Source organism: Heterodontus francisci, chromosome 42 (assembly GCF_036365525.1).
Source record: "Heterodontus francisci isolate sHetFra1 chromosome 42, sHetFra1.hap1, whole genome shotgun sequence".
Lineage (NCBI taxonomy): Eukaryota > Metazoa > Chordata > Chondrichthyes > Heterodontiformes > Heterodontidae > Heterodontus > Heterodontus francisci.
In genome coordinates this window covers 5,353,630-5,380,212 of record NC_090412.1, presented here as the reverse complement: position 1 = coordinate 5,380,212, position 26,583 = coordinate 5,353,630, and the positions used below count along the sequence as shown (strand labels likewise).

The 26,583-nt window shown below is 45.0% G+C and overlaps 1 long non-coding RNA gene across 1 annotated transcript in view; it reads right to left on the bottom strand.

The window, feature by feature from the left end:
• LOC137355399 (uncharacterized) overlaps positions 1-26,583 on the bottom strand; it is a 279,964-nt gene that overhangs the window by 26,631 nt on the left and 226,750 nt on the right. The window contains exon 5 of the long non-coding RNA XR_010970921.1: positions 2,931-2,989. This is a non-coding gene — a long non-coding RNA (uncharacterized lncRNA). The remainder of the gene's footprint in view (positions 1-2,930; positions 2,990-26,583) is intronic.

The following is a 26,583-nucleotide window of genomic DNA, read 5'->3' as shown; positions in this document are numbered from 1 at the left end:
GGAAAATTCAAAATGGAAAGAGCAGAATTTTAAAAATGCTTGGTATGTCAGTCAGTCTCGAAAGGGAAAGTTACTCTTTCGGCTGAATCCAATGCTCAACATTAGTACCAAAGTTTTCAGCAGCTTTTGATTGCCCTCATAGAACAGGAGGAGGCCATTCAGCCCCTCGAGTTTGTTCTGCCATTCAATGAGATCATGGCTGATTTTTGACTTAATTCCATATCCCTTTGCCCTGTATCCTTCAATACTTTTGGTTAACAAAAATCTATCAACCGCAGATTTAAAATTAAAAACTGACCTCGCGCCAACTGTAATTGGCTTAAGAGAGTTCCAAATTTCTACCATCATTTGCGCGTAGACATGTTTCCGAGCATCACTCCTGAAATTCCTGGATGTAATTTTTAGGCTGCGTCCCCCTCGTCCTAGACTCCCCAACCAGCGGAAATAGTTTCTCCCTATCGACCCTATCAGTTCCCCTTAATATCTTGAAAACTTCGATCAAATCACCCCTTCACCTTCGAAATTCGTAAAGCAACAAAAACCATGAAAGGTTTAACACAGAGCACGTTATCAGTGCCCGAAGCTTGATCACTCAACCTCTGGACTCTGGGGCTTAATCCACATTTTCTACCTTCCAAAACCATCACTTTTGCTGTGACATTTATAACTAGAATAGAACATAAGAACATTAGAGCAGCAGAAGTAGGCCATTCAGCCCCTCAAGCCTGCCCCGCCATTCAATAAGGTCATGGCTGATCTGTCTTAGGCCTCAACTCCTCTTTTGCGCCTGCTCTGCATAACCCTTGACTCCCCAAGATTTCAAAAATCCATCTACCTCCTCCTTAAAAATCATCATTTACTCCAGGACTCCTTAAACAGCTTTCTGTTTAACTTTATTCTCCAAAACTGCAACATCTAGTCTCTGATGTTTTTTCAGTCGCAAACGAGACACATAACAACAAAAACAGAGCCCACTTGCTCAAAGTGTCTTTTATATTTTCATGCCTTTCATTCAAGTGCTGGCAGCTCATTGCTGCTCTTGGCACTTGTAGAATTAAATGCAGCAGACATGTAAACTCAAGTAAGATTGAGTCCACAAAACAACATGAACATAAGGAATTGGCTCCCAGGTGCTGGACTTGCCGAGCCTGGATGAAAACTGCAATATAAAAGCACCTTTAACACTTAAACAACAATTCCTATGCTGCTGAAAGTAATCCACTGTCTGAAGCACTTGTACATGCTTCAGTGATCTGACAAGATGTTATCGAAATCTAAGTGTGTCATTGTTAGGTTGCAAGTTTCCAACTCTAAAGATGCAACATCTGTCGCTGAAACCCTCATCTAGACCTTAGTTACTTCAAAACGTGACTATTTCAAGGCTCTCCTGCCTGGTCTCCCACACTGCACCCTCCATAAACTTGAGTTCTGCTGCAATATCCTATCTCGCACCAAGTCTTGTTCATCCATCATCCCGATGCTCGCTGACCTACCTTAGTTTACAGTCTGGCAATTCCTCGATTTAAAAATTCCTTTCCTTGTTTTCAAATCCCTCAATGCCGCACATCCCTTCCTATCTCTGTAACCTCCACTAATCATTATTATATTGTCAGTTATATGGAACATATTAAGAAGAACTTTGCCTGATTTCATTTTCTATTCATTACGCGCAGACTCTGCAACTGATTTTCCAAAATTAAAGATGGTTAAGTTATTTGAGACGATTGGTTGGGAGAGGGTCAAGAACACAGGGCCTATATCAATTTGTACATGTGAAAGGGGCCAAATCGGGGAACGCTGGAGTGGCTGAAGAGGCGGAGGACAGTTGTATTATCCACTTTGTATCTGTGTTGTCAAGTGTAGCTTTCACAACCTGCAGCTTCCAAATGTTTATGAAAAGCGAATGGACGAGAGTTGGTAGGCAATCTCTGTCAATTGTATGCAAGTGCTTGTGAAGGCTTCTGTAGGAGTTGAAGGCACTGTTCAGCATCAACAGAGCCAGGCCTTTATTGTGAAGCATTGTCAACATAATTATTGCCTGCCTCATCTCGAATGCTATCCACCTTTGCATGATTATCATTTTCTAAATTATTATTGTAATCTTTCCAGAAGTAAATTTTTACCTATTTGTTGTAGTACCTCAGTTTGTTTTCTATTCATCTATTGTATCCACTGTAAATCCATTTTAAAATTGCAGCAATTAATTCGAAAGAAAGCAAAACAACCTAGTTTCATGCAAGTGTCACTATAATTCTTCTTTTGAATGGGACACAGAATTCTGAAAGGCTCAACAGTAACTTGTATTTATATAGCATCTTTATCATACTAAAACATCCCAAGGCGCTTCACAGGAGTATTATCAAATAGAATTTGAAACCACTTAAAGAGATATTAGGACAGGTGACCAAAAGCATGATCAAACAGGTATGTTTTAAGCAGCATCTTAAAGGAGGAGAGAGAGGTAGAGAGGCGGAGAGGTTTAGCGAGGGAATTCCAGAGCTTAGGGTCCAGACAGCTGAAGGCATGGCCATCAATGGTGCAGTGATGAAAATCTGGAATGCGTAAGAGGCCAGAACTAGAGGAGCACTGAGATTTTGGAAGGTGATAGGGCTGGTGGAGATTACAGAATTAGGGAGGGGTGAGGTCAGGGAGGGATTAAAGATGGGTGAGAATGTTAAAATTGAGACATTGCCAGACCGGGAGCCAATGTAGCTCAGTGAGCATAGGGATGATAGTGGACAGGTGAGCATTAGAACAATTTGAGTCTGGGAGTAACAAAAGCATGGATTAAACAGAGGCCAAAGACTTTTACCCTGTTAGTGTTGTCTGGATATATGTTGGGTCCCAAAATTGAGAAGATACCACTGCTCCAATCCATCTGTCACACATAGATCTGAAACATAGACTGGATAATCAAAATACATACCCACCATCAATTTGTTTTGGATTTGATGAAAAGAAACTTGTCTTTTTGTTTCAAGCAGTCCCTCTATATTGAGAATCAAGGAGAAAAAGAGAAGTCCATTAGCTTGTGAAACCTCGAGGAATGAGGCATTTCATGTCTTGACAATAAAATAGCACAATTTTAGGCTGAAAGTGCACCACATCAACTTATATCACTTCCTAAATGGGTGCCTACCAACTTATTCAAGATGAGAAATAAATTTAAGGAGCTTAACTTCACCTTGTGCCTTGAACCTTTCTACAGGTTAAACTGAGCAGAATCTAATAGTCTTCAAAAATATTCCATTGCCCCAAAGATCTACAAACATCTTAAAGTCTTGTAAACAAATGGGTCCTAACATTTTGCCTGCTGTCACCCTGTAGTTTTTGCATTGTTACGATCAGGTGAGGAAGGGGTCTCAGGCTCCCCTCTTGCCCCTTTCCTGCTTTGGCCGTAACAGGGTTTATCTTTTAAAAAGACAGTGATTTTAGCTGACCCCCTCGGTGAACCCTTTGCTCACTGCACTCTAATTGTAATTGCAAATGAACCAATCAGACAGGTTTTCTTAGGTTTAAACAAGAAAGATGTAAGTTTATTAGCCTTATCACTCTAGCTGCAACCGTGGGTCCCTGGGACTTTACTTGACAGAGAGAGACAGGGAGAGACCTTCCTTCGCTTTTGTCTTCAAATTGCAGTCTGTTACCTTTCTGTGTGGCACAATTAAAAACAGTCCCCAGTCCAGCCAGCAGGTAAGTCATGTGACCATCTCTGTTTGAAATAGCAACTTCTTGGAGGGTTTCTTGGAGAGTCTCCGTGACACTCGGTGGTGGGGTGAAGTGCTGGCTCTTACACAGATAAGATGTGGATCATCACTGTTGCCCAAACCAATCTTGTTAATTGAATCAGTGAGCACTTCCATTGTCTCTCTATTCAACTGTCTCTCAGAATGCAAATGTGCAACCATGTTTTTAGTTGTTCAACTCTGTGGTCCTTTTAAACAAGTTATGTTCAATGTCCAGTAAAAAGATTCAAGTAGTGTTCAAAATTATGACAAAATTAATCTGTTTCCATTTGGCGGGTATGATTTCCGTCACAGCATTCTTTGATGCGTCCCCGGCTGAATGATTTTGTGCTTTGTAAAATGACACAATGGCACTAAAATAACGCAGAGGAGCTTGCTCTTTTAAAAAAAAAAATGTTACTACAGTGATTCCGCAAAAGGCTAAGAAAGACTACCATTTATCTTATCGTATTTCATGGAAACATCTCAACGATCCTCAGATACAATGAATAACTTTGAAGCATTATAGCGCCTCTTTTGGGCCTCCTTATCTCGAGAGACAATGGATACGCGCCTGGAGGTGGTCAGTGGTTTGTGAAGCAGCGCCTGGAGTGGCTATAAAGGCCAATTCTAGAGTGACAGACTCTTCCACAGGTGCTGCAGAGAAATTTGTTTATCGGGGCTGTTGCACAGTTGGCTCTTCCCTTGCGCCTCTGTCTTTTTTCCTGCCAACTACTAAGTCTCTTCGACTCGCCACATTTTAGCCCTGTCTTTATGGCTGCCCGCCAGCTCTGGCGAATGCTGGCAACTGACTCCCACGACTTGTGATCAATGTCACACGATTTCATGTCGCGTTTGCAGACGCCTTTATAGCGGAGACATGGACGGCCGGTGGGTCTGATACCAGTGGCGAGCTCGCTGTACAATGTGTCTTTGGGGATCCTGCCATCTTCCATGCGGCTCACATGGCCAAGCCATCTCAAGCGCCGCTGACTCAGTAGTGTGTATAAGCTGGGGGTGTTGGCCGCTTCAAGGACTTCTGTGTTGGAGATATAGTCCTGCCACCTGATGCCAAGTATTCTCCGAAGGCAGCGAAGATGGAATGAATTGAGACGTCGCTCTTGGCTGGCATACGTTGTCCAGGCCTCGCTGCCGTAGAGCAAGGTACTGAGGACACAGGCCTGATACACTCGGACTTTTGTGTTCCGTGTCAGTGCGCCATTTTCCCACACTCTCTTGGCCAGTCTGGACATAGCAGTGGAAGCCTTACCCATGCGCTTGTTGATTTCTGCATCTAGAGACAGGTTACTGGTGATAGTTGAGCCTAGGTGGGTGAACTCTTGAACCACTTCCAGAGCGTGGTCGCCAATATTGATGGATGGAGCATTTCTGACGTCCTGCCCCATGATGTTCGTTTTCTTGAGGCTGATGGTTAGGCCAAATTCATTGCAGGCAGCTGCAATCCTGTTGAAGAGTCTCTGCAGACACTCTTCAGTGTGAGATGTTAAAGCAGCATCGTCAGCAAAGAGGAGTTCTCTGTTCCACTGGAAAATACAGCAGCCATTTAGTTATGAGATGAAAGACTTGTCACTGTGTTTCGTTGCGAATTATATTCCCTCTGACACTAGGAGATCTTCCCGTTACTCTTTGAATACCATGAAGAAATCTTTAGTCATCCATTACAACCAACATAGATGACCTAATTTAAACATCTCACCTCAGTTCTGCACTGGAACATCATCCTAATTTATAAAGAGTAGACAGTCTTCTAACTCAGAGGTGAGACTAGCTGGCCTTGACGAGGTATAACTTTAGCTTTGCAGTTCCCAAAAACAAGGGAGGTGAGCACTCTTATGACTCTTCACTTTGAAATTTTTGTGTTTATCAAGTAAGGGATGACAATGCATGGGAAGGGAAACAATTCTTGCATTTATATAGCGCCTTTCACGACCACCGGATGTTCCAAAGTGCTTTTCAGCCACTGAAGTACATTTGAGGTCTAGTCACTGTTGTAATGTACAAAACGTGGCAGCCAATTTTCACACAGCAAGATCCCACAAACAGCAATGTAATAATGACCAGTGGGACAAATATTGGCCAGGACACCAGGGAGACCTTTCCTGCTCTTCTTCAAAACAGTGTCAGGCATCTTTTACAGGGAAGACAGGGCTTCTGTTTAATTGTCTCATCTGAAAGATGGCAGCTCAGACACTGCAGCACTCTCTCAGTACTGCACTGCAGTGTCAGCCAAAATTTGTGCTCAAGTCTCTGGAGTGTGCTCTGTACAACTGTAGCATTACTTCCTTCCTTTTGTATTCCAGATGAAGGTCAACATTCCATTAGTCTCTTTATTTGCTTTTTACATTTGTGCACTTCCTTTTCGTATTTTGTGCACATGGACATCTAAATCCCTTTGCTCCTCCACTGCTCCAAGTCTCCACCATTAAAGAAACTCCCAAATTATCTTTCTCAGATCCAAAGTCGACGTCCTCACCTTAAGCTCATCTGCCATAGCTTTGCCCACTCATTTAAGGTTGTCTAGACTCCTTCGTGACTGCTCCCATCTACACAAATTATTGTGCCTTCTATATCAGGGTCATCACAAAGCTTAGATATACAACTATATTCCTTCATCCAAGCCATTACTATACATGGTGAAAAGCTAGGACATCACTGCAGAGCCCTGGGGAACCACTTGTCACATCCTATCAATCAGAGAACATTATTTCTACCCCTACTATCTCTCTCTCACCTCCCAATTATCAACTCATGCCTCAAGGTTACCTCCAATTCCATTGCTTTCAGTTATGAAAATAACTTCTTGTGCAGAACTTTATCAAATGCCTTTTCAACAACATCCATTGGCACTCCTCTTCCAACCACCACACTCACGGCCTCCTCAAAAAAATTTTCTAGATTAATCAGAGATGGCCTACTCTTCGCAACCCTGCACTGACTCTCTTTAATCTGTTCAGACCTGTCAATTCTGTTTCTTCTGATAGATTTCAGGAACTGGTGTTAATCAGATAGGTCTGTAGCTGATGAAAGGTCACAGACCTGAAACGTTAACTCTGTTTCTCTCTCCACAGATGCTGCCAGACCTGCTGAGTACTTCCAGCATTTTGTTTTTATTTTTGGTCTGTAGTTATCTGATTACTCTTTCCCTCTCCTTAAATAAAAGAGTGACATTTGCAAGTTTCCAATCCAAAGGCAGAATGCCTGAATTCAGCAAGCTTTGGGATGAAGCAATGATATGCCACGTTCTGCAGTGATGGTGGGAATATCTTTCATTAAATATTGCAGAGAAGCTGCAGAACTTGGAGATATTATAGAGGGTGTAAATCCTTTTGATTTAGACCAGAAGTAGTCAGTCAAATGGATTATGAAAAACATTACAAGTTCTTGTAAATGTCAAACCATAAAAACACAATGCTGACTCCAGTTAAAAAAGATTGCCCAAGTTACACCAGCAGAAGGAACGGCTTTCAGTCAGGATGATCAGCCATGGAAACGTAACAAACAGAAAAGGATGTAAGAAGTTGTCTGCAGACCCCCTGATAGCAGCGATGGGGTGGGGAATGTTGGATGTGAAAATAAAATATTTTCAACTCAGAATCACTGATAAAATTCCAATAAAAAATGATAATAAATCATGTACTGCCTATGCGGTGTTGTGCATTTGGGTCGTCCTGTGAACAGGCTGTACTCCAAACTGTTTGGGATTAGTGACTGACATATGTGTGTTTGTAGTGCTCACAATTCAGAGCTTCTGAATTCTTTGAAGGTTTCACACACGTCCTGGCACCTGCGGGCAGTTCAGAAGGAGCTTGCTCATCTTTTTACCTGCCAGTGAAGGAATATAGACCGAGCCAAGTCCTCAGGACATCCCAAACATTTCAAAAGCAATAATTTTTTTTTGTGCGGCTGCTTTGTTATGTAAGAATACTTGGCAACTCATTTGGTCCCAGCAAGTCCCGACAAAATTAATTCAATGAATAATCAATCTGGATTTGATGTATTAATTGAAAGACGTTCTTGGCCAGGACATCGGAAGAGCTCTCTCATCTTCTTCAAAAAGTGCCATGGGATCTTTTACACCCAACTTTTACCCACTCCCTTCCTAACAGCTCTGTGGATGGCCCTGCCCAGCGGTGTAAGAAGGAGGTTCACCACCACCTTCTCAAGGACAATAAAGGCTGTCCTAGCCAGCAATGCCCACATCCCATGAACGAATATGTAAAAATAAACCTAACAGGTAGATACAGCCTACATTACAACAGTAACTACACTTCAAAAATACTTCATTGGCTGTAAAGTGCTTTGGGAATTGCAGAGATTATAAAAGGCGTTATATAAATGCAAGTCTGTCTGTCTTTGTTTCTCAGTTTAACGCCTCATCCAAATGTCAGCACCTCCAACTATGCAGCATTGCATTTGGTACTGCACTGGGAGTGTCAACCTCGATTAGTATTCAGGTCCCAGAATGGAGTTTGAACCCACAAATTTTGAACTGAGACAGACTGCTACCACTATAGCTAAGCTGGTACTTCAGAGCAATCCTTGCAAAGTCTTGTGATACTGCCAGGGTCTCGTACTGGCCAACACATCTGGGATACACAATAGACAATAAAATCACTGGCAGCATGCACACCATCATCAAATCTGAACTGTCTTCAAGTGACATCCCACCAGCAAAATATAGCCTTCAATTCAATGTGCAGTTCTGATGAAAGGTCATCAGCCTGAAACATTAACTCTGTTCCTCTCTTCACAGATGCGGCAGCAGACCTGCTGAGCGTTTTCCAGCATTTTCTATTTTTATTTCAGATTTCCAACAGCTGCAGTATTTTGCTTTTGTTTCTGCCTTCAGTGCAATGTGGGTTGTGCAGAAAAATAAGAGGGAAACTCGTGGAGGCAGGGGCCAGATATTTGAAGGCTTAAACACCTTTTTTATTTATTTATTTAGAGATACAGCACTGAAACAGGCCCTTCGGCCCACCGAGTCTGTGCCGACCAACAACCACCCATTTATACTAACCCTACAGTATCCCATATTCCCTATCACCTCCCTACACTAGGGGGCAATTTACAACGGCCAATTTACCGATCACCTGCAAGTCTTTGGCTGTGGGAGGAAACCGGAGCACCCGGCAAAAACCCACACGGTCACAGGGAGAACTTGCAAACTCCGCACAGGCAGTACCCAGAATCGAACCCAGGTCCCTGGAGCTGTGAGGCTGTGGTGCTAACCACTGCGCCACTGTGCCGCCCATTTGAGAAAAGGTTGTCCAATTATTGGCAAAGGGAATAGACGTGACCCTCATCTTTGGATAATGGTGTAGATTTCCATTTGTGAGATCCTTACTGGTTAACAGTGTATCAGTATTATTTAGTTAAGTGAAAAGACTTAAACTACAGAAAGCATCATTGGGACATTACATGCATAACACTGTGCTCAGGGTTGACTCTACTTAGATCTACACAAAGGCACCAGTTTGTCCTATCAAGATGAATGCCAAATCCTAAAGAGAAAGGACAGCTCAAACATAATTGGAGGGATATCGAAGGGAAGGAGTAATGCTCACAGGAAGTTATCTGAAGTTGCATCAAAAAAGAGAAGATAATTTCTCCTCTCATAGAGAGGGAATCAATGAAGATCAGGGTGTAACCATTTAATCATTTTGAGCAAAGAAAGCATGATGATGACGCCAGGACTTGATGGCATTGGTCCACTGTTTGTCTGAAACCATTAGTCAATGTATTCAGGTCTCCTTTTCCATCAATGTCCTAAATCCAAACGTTGCCCTTGATGGAGGGACTCAGGTGGACCACCATTTTAATCTTGCAGTTCCAGGCTGTTATTGCTAATGCGTCCATTTATTCCACTGAGAGTGGACGTAGTTAGACAGTCCAGCACATTTTAGAGTTATTTCTGGGAGGTCACTGCGCCTGTTTGCTCCCCACACCCAGATGACAATGGAAACCTGACTGTCCCAAGAAGCCATTCAAATGTTAGCCCAAAATGGCAGCAAGGATGGCCCTCAGGTGGAAAGGTCAACAGATTGTTTTGGAAGAACCACCTTCAGTTACTCAAACTGATCAACTCAAACATCTTCACATTACAGCAGCTCTCTATTTTGTGAATGAGCCAACAACAATTTGCACCTTAGCGTTGAAGAAAAACATCCAAGGGAACTTTACAGAAGCACAATCAGACAAAAAACTGACAACAAGCCAAAGAAGGAGATACTCAGAGGGGGTGACTAAAAGCTTGGTCAAAATGGTTTGTAATTCTGGGGATGAAGGGTTTATCTTATGAAGAGAGGTTGAACAGGTTGGGCCTTTACCCATTGGAGTTTAGAAGAAAGAGAGGTAATCTTATTGAAACATATAAGATCCAAAAGGGACTTGATAATGGGAGGATGTTTCCTCTTGTGGGGAAAACTAGAAATAGGGGACACAGTTTAAGAGTGAGGGGTCTCCCTTTTAAGATGGAGATGAGGAGAATTTTTTTTTATCTCAGAGGGTTGTTAGTCTGTGGAATTCTCTTCCCCAGAAAGCAGTGGATGCTGGGCCATTGAATTTATCCAAGGCTGAGTTAGATAGATTTGATATCAAGGGTTATGGGGGACAGACAGGTAAGCAAAGTTGAGACCACAACCAGATCAGCCATGATTTTGTTGAATGGCGGAGTAAGCTTGAAGGGCCGAATGGCCTACTCCTCCTCCTAAGTCCTCTGTTCCTATGTTTCAAGGAGGGTCTTAAAGGAGGATAGAGTGGGGAAGAAGTTAGCACTTCCATCACTCTCATTGGCAACCCGTGCCAACTGTTAATCACAGTCAGTTGAAAGAAATAGTTCCTGGCCTCTGTCCCAAATTTACCCTTCACAATCCTGAGTCTGTACCCCTCTGTCCTGTTAATTATATTGTCCATCTCTAGGGGCTGGATTTTCTGTCCAGGTGGGAAACAGAGGTCAGGACTGTTTCCAACAACTGCACCCCTCCTCCACGCACCACCCTCCCCCCCCCCTCCCCGCCCCACCATGCCGGGGGAAACAGTCACATTGTGATTTTCAGAGGGGTGCCTGGAGATAGGTTCACCATCCAATGAAGGGTGGGGGGGGGGATGGGCTCTTGAAGGTGGAGGGCAAGCTGGAGGTCATCCAGCTTGAGAGGAACAGCAGACTGCGATGTCAGGTAAGTAGGAGAGAGGGTGCTTCAACATGGAGGTGTCATCTGTCCAACCTTTTCAAATCTTTAATTAAAAAATAGGTTCAGCAGCCAGGACACCATTGTTGGGAGGTGGTGGAACCCATTTACAGGGTGGCCTATGGCTCTTCCTGCACCTGAGGCCTCAAGGCCTGCCTGGAGCACTGGTCCCCAGGTCTGCACCGGATGCCTGCCTCCAGGCACCAAAACTGGCCCCTGCCAGTGAGGGAACCTCGAGGCTGACTGGAAAATGCCAGTTGGCCTCCTTTAATTGGCCTCAATTAGGCTCTTAATGAGCCTGATCAACTACATGCCATGGAGCCTTGCCGGCCCCGATCCCACCTCCACAAAAATGGCCCGGAGGCTGGATGGAGCCTGCGAACCGGCACGCTGGTTGGCGGGGCTAATTTTCAGCCCTGCCCACCTCCGAACCCAGCCCCGGTGGAGGCAGAAAATCGAGCCCTGTCTGTCTCCCTCTGAGACATCTTTTGAAGGGTGGGCCTAGCTAACACATGCAGCTAGTGTCCTTTCAGGTAGGTGAGGCTGAGGCTATGCATGCTGAACCAAGCCAGCTTGTTCCCATTGCAACGGGCCTTTTGTGCATGTTAGTTTAGTTTAGTTTAGTTTAGAGATACAGCACTGAAACAGGCCCTTCGGCCCACCGAGTCTGTGCCGACCATCAACCACCCATCCATACTAATCCTACACTAATTCCATATTCCTACCAGATCCCTATATTTCCCTACCACCTACCTATACTAGGGACAATTTATAACAGCCGATTAACCTATCAACCTGCAAGTCTTTTGGCATGTGGGAGGAAACCGGAGCACCCGGAGGAAACCCACGCAGACACAGGGAGAACTTGCAAACTCCACACAGGCAGGGCCCGGAATTGAACCCGGGTCGCTGGAGCTGTGAGGCTGCGGTGCTAACCACTGCGCCACTGTTCCTATACCCTGTGCCACAGTCGTGGATGCAAGTCGGTAATCTATCTGAAATTGTATTGAAACGGTAGGAACACAAGTGGAAAGGAAAAGGAGTTGACTGCACTGGGAGCTACCTAACCACCGAAAGGCGGTATTGTTAGCCCTCCAAGTCTGAGGTGGAAGCAAAACACCCTCACTCAACGTCCAGGTGAGGTAGTGCCTAACTTGCCTCACATGACGAGTCACCTTTGCTACTTTATCAAGTCATTCCTGCCTTGTCCCTCTCACACTGGGATCAGCCTCAATAAACAGGCCAGGGCTCTTTACTCTACAATTAAAATGATGAAGCTTTTTGACAGGGTTTACACTTGTGAGGGAGGACCAAAACTCAAGGCCATAAATATAAGATAGTAATAAATCCAATAGGGAATTCAGGAGAAACATCTTTACCCAGAAAGTGGTGAAAACTTGCTACCACAGGGAGTGGTTGTGATGACTAGTATGGATGCATTTAAGTGGAAGCTAGGTAAGTACATGAGGGAGAAAGGAATAGAAAGATAGATGAAGAATGTTGGGAGTATGAACACCAGTATAGACCAGTTGTGCCGAATGGTTTGTTTCTGTGCTGTAAATACTATGTAATTGTTCTATCTTGAGCTGTAGCTGGAGTCTGGATATTCTCCATTTACCTCATGGTGACCAGAACTTCAAGTAGTAGTCCAGATATGGTCAGACTTGCATACTGAAGCAGATGGCTATCGAACCAGGAAAAGGGTAGTGTAGCGTGCATAATCCAATTCAAATCAGAACGAGCAAATGCTTACAGTGAGTCACAATACACAGGGGAAGGGAGAATGGAATGGCAGTAATGCACAGGCTAGGCAACAGTTCACAAGTCTACACAGAGCTCCAGACAAAGACAAAGGTAAAATCAGACATGTGAACTTCAGAGAATTTTAAATGCTGGGTATTAAAAATTCAGCTAACGCACCAGAAGATTTTCTGAAAATGTTATATGTACAGTATACATAAATATTCTAACCTTTGTTAAGAACAAAGGAGTTTAGATGGCAGCCTTTTGGGTTTTGACTGAAGTCTATGAAACATTACATTTGCTGGACTGTGTGCTTTAGTTGAAGAAAGAGGAGAGGATAAACTATCAGCAACAGTAATATAACAGCACCTGGGGCTATGAGTGACTTCTATTCTAGTATTCTGGTGTATTTCATAGGAATTTAATTTGTACCTGCAATCTCAGAGGCTCTGTCTGCCAAGAGCAGACTGTCCCCCAGGTATCAGGTAGCTTGTGTTCAGTGTCATTTTCCAAAATGAGGATTTCTGTCTGAACTGGACAGTGCCTACTCTGTTCCACTTTTTAACCCTTTGCAAAACGAGGCTCTCATTATAACCCCCTTTCTGTTTGGTGGCCTAAGTTTTGCAACTAGAGAAGGGGTTAAAGGGGATGTGAGCACAAGATCTTTTTGCTGTATGTGGAATCTTGCTGTGCACAAATTGGTGACCGCGTTTCCTACATTACAACCGTGACGACACTTCATAAAGTTCTTCATCTGTTGTAAAGCATTTTGGGATGTACTGATGTCATGAAAGGATTTGTACAAATGAACATTCTTTCCTTCTTGACAGTTGACAGGATTAGGTATTTCAGAAAAACAGCTCATCAGTGTGAAAAGAATTTGTAATAAAGATCAGGGAATGAAAACTATGATGTCTCAGACATCTTTATCATATCAAAAGTGTTTTATTTTTTGTTGATTCCAAGTAATATGTTCCACATGAAACTCAATTTGATTACTTCTCCTTAAAGATGGATTTCATTCTTCTCCTCTTTTGCTGAAAAAATGACTGTTTTGTTTTGAAACATACTATCAGCAAAGTCAGGGGTGATTACTGCACATGTCAGTCCCTCGTGCTGATCTCACTATTACAGGAAAGAGCCAGTCATCGCCCAAGAGCACAGCCACATCAAGCACATTATTACCCACGTAAATCTTCCAATGTCCGCACTTTAAAAAAATAAATTGTACAGATTCTCCCTTCCAGCCTCAACAAAGTAAAAAAAAACGAAACACTAAGCAAACAGCCACGGAGATTGAGAGAGAACGAGGATGTTGAGAGTGAATTAAATAGCGACCTGGATGTCACTGCCACATCCTTTGCAGACCTATGCAGAAAACTCCATCTTATCACCTGCAATAATATCTTTTATGTCTCCCTGGTGATCTGTCAGGAGACCCTTCAAACAGCTGGTGTCGGCTGTCCCTTGAAAGCAGGTCCAGCTACGTAGAAGCTAATTACATCTTTTTTTTTTCTGCAGGCAATCAGCATACTGCATTGTAACCCCTGCTAGCAGCGCTAAAAAAAATTAAACTGTCAACATCCTCATCTTTTTGGTTTGATGGTTCAAATGAGAAAAATCATGTTCTGTGAATTGGAATTTAATAGAAAGATGTTTAAAATATCAAGCAGGTTGCATCAGCTGAGCCCAGGAACACATAATTCAAACTTGCCAAGGTTAAGTAGAAGATTTGAGAATCATATGAAGGAAATTAATATACAGGAATCTTATCTCTGGAAAATACTGCTCAGAGTTGATAGAAATATTGTGTTATGAGTAAATAAAAAACCTCCAAGCATCATCATGTAGAACTCAATTCAAAAAGTAATGTAAATTAGCTATATCTCAGAGAGAGTATGACTTCAGGTGAGATTATAAATTCTAATAGACTGGGTAATAGCTTCAGATTTCTCTCCCTATCCATATATATATATATTATACATCCATATTATATTATATAGAAGGTTGTTTAATTATATGATTGAGGTGAACATAAAATCTGAGACATAATTAATGCAGCGGTAACTAATGCTGACCTGTCCTTTATAGACCGAAGACTCTGATTCCCTAGAATGAGAGAAATAACAGATCTCAGAGTTCAGATTGCAGCATCTGGACGTGACCAGGATCAAACAAAGCCTCGGGATCTGTGCTACCATCACTGACATTCCATTACAACATCCTCAAAGTCAAGCCCTCAGGTAAGTTGGTCAACACGGTGGGTGGCACAGTGGTGCAGTGGTTAGCACCGAAGCCTCACAGCTCCAGCGACCCGGGTTCGATTCTGGGTACTGCCTGTGTGGAGTTTGCAAGTTCTCCCTGTGTTTGCGTGGGTTTCCTCCGGGTGCTCCGGTTTCCTCCCACATGCCAAAGACTTGCAGGTTGATAGGTAAATTGGCCATTATAAATTGCCTGTAGTATAGGTAGGTGGTAGGGGAATATAGGGACAGTTGGGTATTAGTAGGAATATGGCATTAGTGTAGGATTAGTATAAATGGGTGGTTATTGGTCGGCACAGACTCGGTGGGCCGAAGGGCCTGTTTCAGTGCTGTATCACTAAACTAAACAAACTCAGGCAGAGATGCAAATGGGTTGTGTTCAGCTCCTTTCGCAGTTTTATCACTGGTGAGATGGGGATCGGACAACAGTGTGGATGTACAAAACATCCCTCAGGTCGAAAAACATCTAAACCTGTTTTGTCCACCACGCTTCATACTTGTGTACACACAGATTTCAGTGCCACACGTGCACACTCAAATTCATATTCTAAAGAAGCACAAACCACAGCTAAACAGGTAGGAAATATAGCAGTCACAGGCAAGTGTCTCCATGTCAGGGTGGGGAGTTGGATGGGGTACAGTGTGTATGTGTGAGGGGGTGGTAGTTGGATAGGGCACAGTGTGTGTGTGTGTGGGGAGTTGGATGGAGTACAGTGTGTGTGTGAGAGGGTGTTGGCTGGATAGGGTACAGTGTGTGTGTGTGAGAGGGTGGGGAGTTGGATGGGGTACAGCACATGTGTGTGAGGGGGTGGTAGCGGGATAGGGTACAGTGTGTGTGAGTGGGGAGTTGGATGGAGTACAGTGTGTGTGTGAGCGGGTGGGGAGTTGGATGGGGTATAGTGTGTGTGTGAGAGGGTGGGGGGTTGGATGGGGTACAGTGTGTGTGGTTAAGAAAGGGTGGGGAGTTGGATGGGGTACAGTGTGTGTGTGTGTGTGTGTGTGTGTGTGAGAGGGTGGGGAGTTGGATGGGGTACAGTGTGTGTGTGAGAGGGTGGGGTGTTGGATGGGGTACAGCGTGTGTGTGAGAGGGTGGGGAGTTGGTTGGGGTACAGTGTGTGTGTGAGAGGGTGGGGAGTTAGATGGGGTACAGTGTGTGTGTGAGAGGGTGGGGAGTTGGATGGGGTACAGCGTGTGTGTGAGAGGGTGGGGAGTTGGATGGGGTACAGTGTGTGTGTGAGGGGGTGGGGAGTTAGATGGGGTACAGTGTGTGTGTGAGAGGGTGGGGAGTTGGATGGGGTACAGTGTGTGTGTGAGAAGGTGGGGAGTTGGATGGGGTACAGCGTGTGTGTGAGAGGGTGGGGAGTTGGATGGGGTACAGTGTGTGTGTGAGAGGGTGGGGAGTTGGATGGGGTACAGTGTGTGTGTGAGAGGGTGGGGAGTTGGATGGGGTACAGCGTGTGTGTGAGAGGGTGGGGAGTTGGATGGGGTACAGTGTATGTGAGAGGGTGGGGAGTTGGATGGGGTACAGTGTGTGTGTGAGAGAGGGTGGGGAGTTGGATGGGTACAGTGTATGTGAGAGGGTGGGGAATTGGATGGGGTACAGTGTGTGTGAGAGGGTGGGGAGTTGGATGGTGTACAGTGTGTGTGTGAGAGGGTGGGGAGTTGGATGGGGTACAGTGTATGTGAGAGGGTGGGGAGTTGGATGGGGTACAGTGTGTGTGAGAGGGTGGGGAGTTGAATGGGGTACATTGTGTGTGTGTGAGACGGTGGTGAGTTGGATGAGGTACAGTGTGTGTGTGTGTGTGTGTGTGAGACGGTGGGGAGTTGGATGGGGTACAGTGTGTATGTGAGAGGGTGGAGAGTTGTATGGTGTACAGTGTATGTGAGAGGGTGGGGAGTTGGATGGGGTACAGTGTGTGTGAGAGGGTGGGGAGTTGTATGGTGTACAGTGTATGTGAGAGGGTGGGGAGTTGGATGGGGTACAGTGTGTGTGAGAGGGTGGGGAGTTGTATGGTGTACAGTGTATGTGAGAGGGTGGGGAGTTGGATGGGGTACAGTGTGTGTGAGAGGGTGGGGGGTTGGATGGGGTACAGTTTGTGTGGTTAAGAAAGGGTGGGGAGTTGGATGGGGTACAGTGTGTGTGTGTGAGAGGGTGGGGAGTTGAATGGGGTACAGTGTGTGTGGTTAAGAAAGGGTGGGGAGTTGGATGGGGTACAGTGTGTGTGTGTGTGTGTGTGTGAGAGGGTGGGGGGTTGGATGGGGTACAGTGTGTGTGGTTAAGAAAGGGTGGGGAGTTGGATGGGGTACAGTGTGTCTGTGAGAGGGTGGGGAGTTGGATGGGGTACAGTGTGTGTGTGAGAGGGTGGGGAGTTGGATGGGGTACAGTGTGTGTGTGAGAGGGTGGGGAGTTGGATGGGGTACAGTGTGTGTGTGAGAGGGTGGGGAGTTGGATGGGGTACAGTGTGTCTGTGAGAGGGTGGGGAGTTGGATGGGGTACAGTGTGTGTGTGAGAGGGTGGGGAGTTGGATGGGGTACAGTGTGTCTGTGAGAGGGTGGGGAGTTGGATGGGGTACAGTGTGTGTGTGAGAGGGTGGGGAGTTGGATGGGGTACAGCGTGTGTGTGAGCGGGTGGGGAGTTGGATGGGGTACAGCGTGTGTGTGAGCGGGTGGGGAGTTGGATGGGGTACAGTGTGTGTGTGAGAGGGTGGGGAGTTGAATGGGTACAGTGTGTGTGTGAGAGGGTGGGGAGCTGAATGGGGTACAGTGTGTGTGTGAGAGGGTGGGGAGTTGGATGGGGTACAGTGTGTGTGTGAGAGGGTGGGGCGTTGGATGGGGTACAGTGTGTGTGTGAGAGGGTGGGGAGTTAGATGGGGTACAGTGTGTGTGTGAGAGGGTGGGGAGTTGGATGGGTACAGTGTGTGTGTGAGAGGGTGGGGAGCTGGATGGGGTACAGTGTGTGTGTGAGAGGGTGGGGAGTTGGATAGGTACAGTGTGTGTGTGAGAGGGTGGGGCGTTGGATGGGGTTCAGTGTGACTGTGAGAGGGTGGGGAGTTGGATGGGGTACAGTATGTGTGTGAGAGGGTGGGGAGTTGGATGGGGTACAGTGTGACTGTGAGAGGGTGGGGAGTTGGATGGGGTACAGTATGTGTGTGAGAGGGTGGGGAGTTGGATGGGGTACAGTGTGTGTGTGAGAGGGTGGGGAGTTGGATAGGTACAGTGTGTGTGTGAGAGGGTGGGGCGTTGGATGGGGTACAGTGTGACTGTGAGAGGGTGGGGAGTTGGATGGGGTACAGTATGTGTGTGAGAGGGTGGGGAGTTGGATGGGGTACAGTGTGTGTGTGAGAGGGTGGGGAGTTGGATGGGGTACAGTGTGTGTGTGAGAGGGTGGGGAGTTGGATGGGGTACAGTGTGTGTGTGAGAGGGTGGGGAATTGGATGGGGTACAGTGTATGTGAGAGGGTGGGGAGTTGGATGGGGTACAGTGTGTGTGAGAGGGTGGGGAGTTGAATGGGGTACAGTGTGTGTGTGTGAGACGGTGGTGAGTTGGATGGGGTACAGTGTGTGTGTGTGTGTGTGTGTGTGAGACGGTGGGAAGTTGGATGGGGTACAGTGTGTATGTGAGAGGGTGGGGAGTTGTATGGTGTACAGTGTGTGTGTGTGTGAGACGTTGGGAGTTGGATGGGCTACAGTGTGTATGTGAGAGGGTGGGGAGTTGTATGGTGTACAGTGTGTGTGTGTGTGAGACGTTGGGAGTTGGATGGGGTACAGTGTGTATGTGAGAGGGTGGGGAGTTGTATGGTGTACAGTGTATGTGAGAGGGTGGGGAGTTGGATGGGGTACAGTGTGTGTGTGAGAGGGTGGGGAGTTGGATGGGGTACAGTGTGTGTGTGAGAGGGTGGGAAGTTGGATGGGGTACAGTGTGTGTGAGAGGGTGGGGGGTTGGATGGGGTACAGTGTGTGTGGTTAAGAAAGGGTGGGGAGTTGGATGGGGTACAGTGTGTGTGTGTGTGAGAGGGTGGGGAGTTGGATGGGGTACAGTGTGTGTGGTTAAGAAAGGGTGGGGAGTTGGATGGTGTACATTGTGTGTGTGTGAGACGGTGGGGAGTTGGATGGGGTACAGTGTGTGTGTGTGAGAGGGTGGGGAGTTGGATGGGGTACAGTGTGTGTGTGAGAGGATGGGGAGTTGGATGAGGTACAGTGTGTGTGTGAGAGGGTGGGGAGTTGGATGGAGTACAGTGTGTGTGTGAGAGGGTGGGGAGTTAGATGGGGTACAGTGTGTGTGTGAGAGGGTGGGGAGTTGGATGGGGTACAGTGTGTGTGTGAGAGGGTGGGGGAGTTGGATGGGGTACAGTGTGTGTGTGAGAGGGTGGGGAGTTGGATGGGGTACAGTGTGTGTGTGAGAGGGTGGGGAGTTAGATGGGGTACAGTGTGTGTGTGAGAGGGTGGGGAGTTGGATGGGTACAGTGTGTGTGTGAGAGGGTGGGGAGTTGGATGGGGTACAGTGTGTGTGTGAGAGGGTGGGGAGTTGGATGGGGTACAGTGTGTGTGTGAGAGGGTGGGGAGTTGGATGGGGTACAGTGTGTGTGTGAGAGGGTGGGGCGTTGGATGGGGTACAGTGTGTCTGTGAGAGGGTGGGGAGTTGGATGGGGTACAGTATGTGTGTGAGAGGGTGGGGAGTTGGATGGGGTACAGTGTGTGTGTGAGAGGGTGGGGAGTTGGATGGGGTACAGTGTGTGTGTGAGAGGGTGGGGAGTTGGATGGGGTACAGTGTGTCTGTGAGAGGGTGGGGAGTTGGATGGGGTACAGTGTGTGTGTGAGAGGGTGGGGAGTTGGATGGGGTACAGTGTGTGTGTGAGAGGGTGGGGAGTTGGATGGGGTACAGTGTGTATTTAAGAGAGGGTGGGGAGTTGGATCGGGTACAGAGAACCCCTCTCTCTCTCTCTAATCTTCCAAACAGCTGGAAAGCATCAGTAGCTGCAAGATATCTATCAACTCTTGATAGAAAAAGTTAGTTTTTAATAAATGTTTTTCAATAAAGCTTTAATTGCTGTCTCACACAAACTATTAGTTATATTATTAGAAAAGGATAAATTATTTTTGACGCTAATAACCTTTCAGGTTTTTTTAATATGGGACTCAGTTGGATGAAAACCAACATCTGGATTATCTCACTCGCTCAAGCTCGACGAGTAGATGTTTAAAGTCAGAGCCCAACCATGGAATGAGCAGCGAGTCTGGCTTTTCGACCAAAGTGATCCCTAATTAGGATCTTAAATATGATGGTCCATACCTCACGGTGTGCCCCATTCATTAGCTAACATGACAAATTCAATGGATAGTTTATGTACAAATCCTATGTGTTCTCCTGAAGAGTGTGTGTGTCACCAACAGGTGTGTGCAGCCCATAAATAGAGCAGCAGGTTCTCGAGATTCACAACTCACAATGTATCTCTCAATGCCCTGAGTTTGCTGGCTGATTGACATATTAATAATGGCATGCGTTGTTAACACGCCATTATGTTTCCCGCAAGATCGAACCCAGTAAGTGATAGATATTTCATAAAAGGTTATCTAGTTATTAGAATCAAGATTTCTGTCCCACTTCCTTTTTGCCTGAATGATAACTTGTGAATGTTTTGCATCGAACTGGGTGAAAATCCAACAGAACCCCAAGAGGATAGTTGCATGAATGAGGATCGTACTGAGTGAGATTAAATAATGTCTTCATGTTGCACAAGACCATTTTTTTAAAGCTCGGCTTTTGTACTAAGTGATTAGAAGTAGCAATGTCAGAAAACAGCTGCAATACCTCACCTACTTCAACCAAACTCTGGAAAGTTTCAATCAATAAAATTCCGTCGCTCAACACGAAAACTTGTCAGCTCGGCAGCCAACTCCAAAATGAATCACCCTTTTATCTGCTTCCAGAATTGTAGCTTGTCCTCAGGCTCAGAGGAACATTAACAAACCTTTCCGTTTCCTCTGGGTCTCGGAGTGAGCTGGCCAATCCATTGTCAGATTTTAGTGCAATGCTGTGTTGCCGGCCCAAAACAAGAAGGAAGACGGAAGTGAAACTGGCCAGAATAATGGGGCGGCCATTGAGGACTGGCGCTAGGAGAAATTTCTTCACTCAGAGGGTTGTGAATCGTTGGAATTCTCTACCCCAGAGAGTTGTGGATGCTCAATGGTTGAGTCTATTCAAGTTAGAGATTGATGGTTTTTTAGATACTCAGGGAATTAATATAATGATAAGGCAGGAAAGTGCAGTTGAGGTAGAAGATCAGCCATGATAGTGTTGAATTGAGGAGCAGGCTCAGGGGCCAAATGGCCTCTTCCTGTTCCTCTATCTTATACAAACACATCTTACTAAGGGACCTCACAGATGAGAGAGAGGATGCCTTCATTCTCAGTCTGTGCTGTTACACAGCCAGATCCCAGCAATGAAGGGTTGGGTGAGCTCACGTCCTTCAGTGTAGGAGGGGACATTCTGCAAGGCGGCAGTCCCACTATTGACTCTCCTGCCCCCTCATGGGAGTGGCTATCAGAGATACGAGAGGAACAATTGATTGGAATTAAACTCTATCTGAGCCTAGGCTTGAGCTCAATGTCTACTCTTTAGATCTTTTGGTCTTAAAAGGAACATGACAAGTGAAACACACCTCCACCTTTGCAGCAGAATAATACATATACATTATAAAACAACAACTGGCATTTATATAGAACCTTTACGGTAGTAAAATGGCCCTTAATGATGTACCTTTTCTTGTCATTTTGAAACAATTTAACCTCAACTTTAAGCAATGACATGGGTGATCCACTAGCGCTCAAAACAAGAAAACAAAAATGGTATTTTTCAAATATACATCATCAATTGTGGAATATGACATTTAATTTAATGTTACATTCTTCGCATGTTTTGCCTTTGGGGTTTTCAGTTAAGTTTTTCTTTCAGAGTTCCATGTTCAATTTTATCTTTCTAACGGAAAGCATGATCTGATTTATTTTCTCAGGATTGTGGCCGATGGTATTCTTGAAATAATCACAGCTTCACAAAGAAGGATCAGATCAGAGTGATTCAAAGGTGGCAAATTCACCAGCGCGAGAGGAATGGGAGCCCAATATTTGGTTTAATTTTACAGCTGAGCGCTATTGTTGGAGGCCTGCATGGGAAGTCCAGATTCACACTGCCCACGACTCCCCGTCCACTTGCGCAAGTTTGGTATGTCTGATTCACATTTCCAACCATTTGATTTGTCGGTGGTAATGGGGGAGATCGTGACTCTGTGATAGTGTTAACAGCCCAACAGTGTAACATTAGGCTGTTTTATATCACTCCCCATTCTTACTACCATTGAAGTCAATGGGAGAGATGTAAACTGGGCTGCTGACTTGCTATTAACTGTTTTATAATCACACAAAGTCATGATCTACTCCACTGAGTCCAAGATAGAACACATTTGTAACATTAGCATCATAATACGTGATTCATGCAACATTTAAGGGCTATATGTATATATATATGTAGTTAGCTCTTGATATAATGAATTACACAAACCAATACCTTCTTATCTCTTTGGGTAGTACTCCTGCCTCTGAGTCAGAGGATCATGAGTTCAAGTCCTAGGGACTTGACCACAAAAATCTAGGTTGATACTTTAGTGCAGTACTGAGGGAGTGCTGCACTGTTGTAGGTGCCATCTTTCAATGAAACTGAGGCCCCATTAACCCTCTAAAGTGGACATAAAAGATCCCATGCACTATTTGAATCAGAGCAGGGGAATTCTTCCAATATTTACAAGTCAACCAACATGAAAAAAAATCTCATTGCTGTTTGTGGGAGCTTCCTGTGTGGAAATTGGCAGCTGCTTCCTACATTGCAGCAATGAGTACATTCTCAAAAGTATTTCGAAACACGAACAGATCAGCCATGATCTTATTCAATGGCGGAGCAGGCTTGAGGGGCTGAACGGCCTACTTCTGCTCCTAACTCACATGTTCGTATTGGTTGTAAAACATTTTGGGAGATCCTGAGATTGTCAAATACATTATATAACATGCATGATATATTTCTTCTTTGAATGAACAATTGTCATTGTGCATGGAAAGCAGCTGTAGTGTCGATAGAGGGGCAACTATGTCCACATGTAAATTCCTATAGGTCCACTACAAAAAGAAGCTCTCCTATCCCATCAGCAGAATTGTAGATCCAGGGAAACATGTGTAAATGATTGCTCCAAGAAACCTGAGGGCGTCAAAGCATGACCCCCACTATTCTTCAATGACAAACTGCAGCAACTCCAAATGTAAAAGCATTATGAAGAAATGGAAAGCAATACTTGTTAGCCGTTCCTTCACAAAGCTTAGGATTTGAGCTAAACCAGATCAAAGAAAAAAACAGGCAAAACTCCTTCACACAAAAGATAGTCAAAACAGTGAATACAAGTCAGAGTCGAAACGTACTGTGTTCTGGTCAGACTGCATCCTGAATACTGTGTCCACCATTACTCACTGCGACACCAAGGAGAGACTCAAGCACTGGCAACATTGCAGAGCAGAGCCAGGAGTCTCCTCGTCAAATGACGATACAATCAATGACAGACAAGAAAAGACCCCTTTCGTCCATCAAGCCTGTCCTATACAACTGTGATGTCTTGTGCATCACAATGCAGACACTCCCCATTCCACTTGGGCAAAGAACAGATAAAATGCCAGGCCAATTTTGGAAACACTTATCCAACGCCCTTAGGATATTAAAACGAGTTCAGGAGACCTCTCTGTCCCCGGTTTATGTCCTGCAGTACCTACATCTTGTATCAAGGTGATCTCCGCCCCAGCCAGAAACAGATCCAGCTCTCATCTGAAGGAATTCAGTGAGTCGGCATTCACCACACGAGATGCAAGCCTGTTTCAGAGGTCCACGGTAATATCACCTGTTCCTTTGGTGTGTGATCTATTTTAAGACTCGTAGGACTACAAGTAATATCTGAAGTAAGTGTAGATTTCATTATACTTTAACTGGAACATATATATATATATATATATACACATATATATGCTGCATGAGCTACATCTAAACACATCTTGTTCCATTGGACTCCACCCACAGCTCCCTGGTCATGTGTTATATGACATCACTTCCTCTGGTGATCTTCACTTACAGCTCCTTAAGGTGATCTGCTCTTAAGGTCATTCCACAACATCCACAATTCCCTGGGAATCAAACCACCTCCTGGTGTCTAACCTAGATCTGAACTTGCATAGCCTTAGAGATTCAGGTTACAGCAAAGTCTGGAGAAACCTGGGCTGTGCAGCCTGGGAATGAAACATCCAAGAGGTGATATTATAGAGGGGTAGGGAAAGATAAATCTGGTGAATTAAATTAAACTGCAAGAGTTGGACTAGGGGCCTCAAACGAGCTGATATCGGGGAGATCTCCTTCACGCAAACAGTGATCGGCACATGGAATAGACTCTCAGAGTCATTTACGAAAAACTGGATGCCAGAACAGGGGGACTTTATAGAGTCATTCCGAATGGATGGGCTGAAGGGCCTCCAGCACCTGTAACTGTCTCGTGGCACGATAATTGTCTGAACTTGGAACACAGTGTCTCAGAAGGTTAGGAGTCTGATGTTAGTTTATGAGAAAGTGAGGGGTATTCAGAGATCTGAAAAACAGGCAAGGCATTGGGATTCACGGTATAAAGCTGTAATGTTAATGAAATGATGGAGCAAGCTTCATATGGTCTTGTGCCCGATTCCTGCTCCTGCGTTATTCTGACTCTCTGGTTTATGCTTCTCGTTTAACAAGAGGTTCAGGAAGGCAGCTCACCACCACCTTCTCGAGGGCAATTAGGGATGGGCAATAAATGCTGGCCTTGTCAATGATGCTCACATCCCATGAAAGAATTTTTAAAAAGCTGTTTTTTTGAGAAATGTGTGTCTGAACACAAGGCACCATACTCACACACATCAGGCTGTGTTTGCAAGAAATTGTTGCTTCCCAGACTAACTTTGTTGCTCACTGCTGACAAATAGTTAACAGGCATCATTGATAGAATTTGTGGTTCCATAAATATGAGAGGCCCACAAGTTTGTCATAACTTAAAATGTTCTAAAGCTATATCCTCAAATGGTCCTTAACATTGTCACGGTGCTATATTTTCAAAAGCTTCAATATTTCCAGAGGTCTGTCAAATGTCTGATTGTGTTATCTTTGAGGCTGTACTTTGTGCTGGCTTTCCATGTTTGTTACACTGTCTGACATCTCCAATCAGAAAATGACCAGCAGATGTTATCCAGCAGCACAAACAAGCAGTTCCATTCGATCCTCATTGGCTGAGAGCAGGCAAAGACTGGAGACGGGGAAAATAAAATCACATCTGTCTGAAAACAAGGGGTTTTTTTTTTATATAGAAAGGAGATGGTTCTGGAAAACATAAGCTTTTACCTGTGGCTCTGTTGTGAACTGCTACCTCTTCTTGTGTTTGCATCACAACTGATTGTCATCAGTCACAAAGATGCTTTAGAGTCCATGATTTAACAAAAAAAATGCGTTCCTTTCAAGCAAACCAACTTCTAAATTGCTCCCTCCCTCTGCCTATTCAACATTTGGGAGATAAAATAAGCAATCAGTTATGTTGACATGGATTAAAAAGTGAACTCAAAATTACTTCATTAAAAAGAAAGAAATTCTGCTCAGAGTTTAGCCAAGTGCTGATGATGTGTTACTCAATGAGCTTGGAGAGGTCACAGATCCTGACAGTGTGTGGGAGCGAACTTAATCATTATCCTGGTGGAATTTCATTGTTTATACCATTTAAACTCTGTACAATAAGGCATATGTACCATCGGCAGCACACACAGGACATAATGGAAAGGGAATTGGCTCCTTGTCCCCGGAATGTGAGTGTTACTGGGAACCAAGAGCAACCCCATCAGAGAGGTCAGTTTTAAAGGAGCAGAGGCGGAGATGTTTAGGGAGGGAATTCCAGAGCGTAGGGCCCAGGCAGCTGAAAGCACGGCCGCCCATGGTGGTGTGATTAAAATCAAGGATGCACAAGAGGCCAGAATTGAGGAAGCGCAGGACGGCTGGAGGAGATTACAGAGATAGGGAGGGGCGAGGCCATGGAGGGATTTGAAAACAAGGATGAGATTTTTAAAATCGAGAGATTGCAGGACTGGGAGCCCCCAGCGTTTTGCTCATCTGTAATAATATCTCCTTATGTGGCTGGGGGTTTGATAATGCTCCTGTGAAACCCCTTGGGACATTTACTATGTTAAAGGCGATATATAAATGTAAGGTGCACATCTGGAATCTTTTACACATTGATTCTCACGATGTGGATGTTGCTGCCAAGGACCAGAAAAGGTGGTGCCTGTGGTTGTGTTCTTCCCAAACCACTGCATTCTTTGTAGCAGATAGGATGGAGGGTCTTGCTGGACCATTTTAGACGGCAGCATTGGTGACACACCGACATTGGTGTGAGACTGGACTCACACCGAGGCCGAGTCCCGGTAAGAATGGCAGGTTTCCTTCCCGATAGGACATCAGTGAATAATCTAGGTCTTCATGCTGATCAGACACCTTCATGGTCATTTTAGCTGATACCATCTTTTTATTTGCAGATTGTTAAAAAATTGTTAAAGC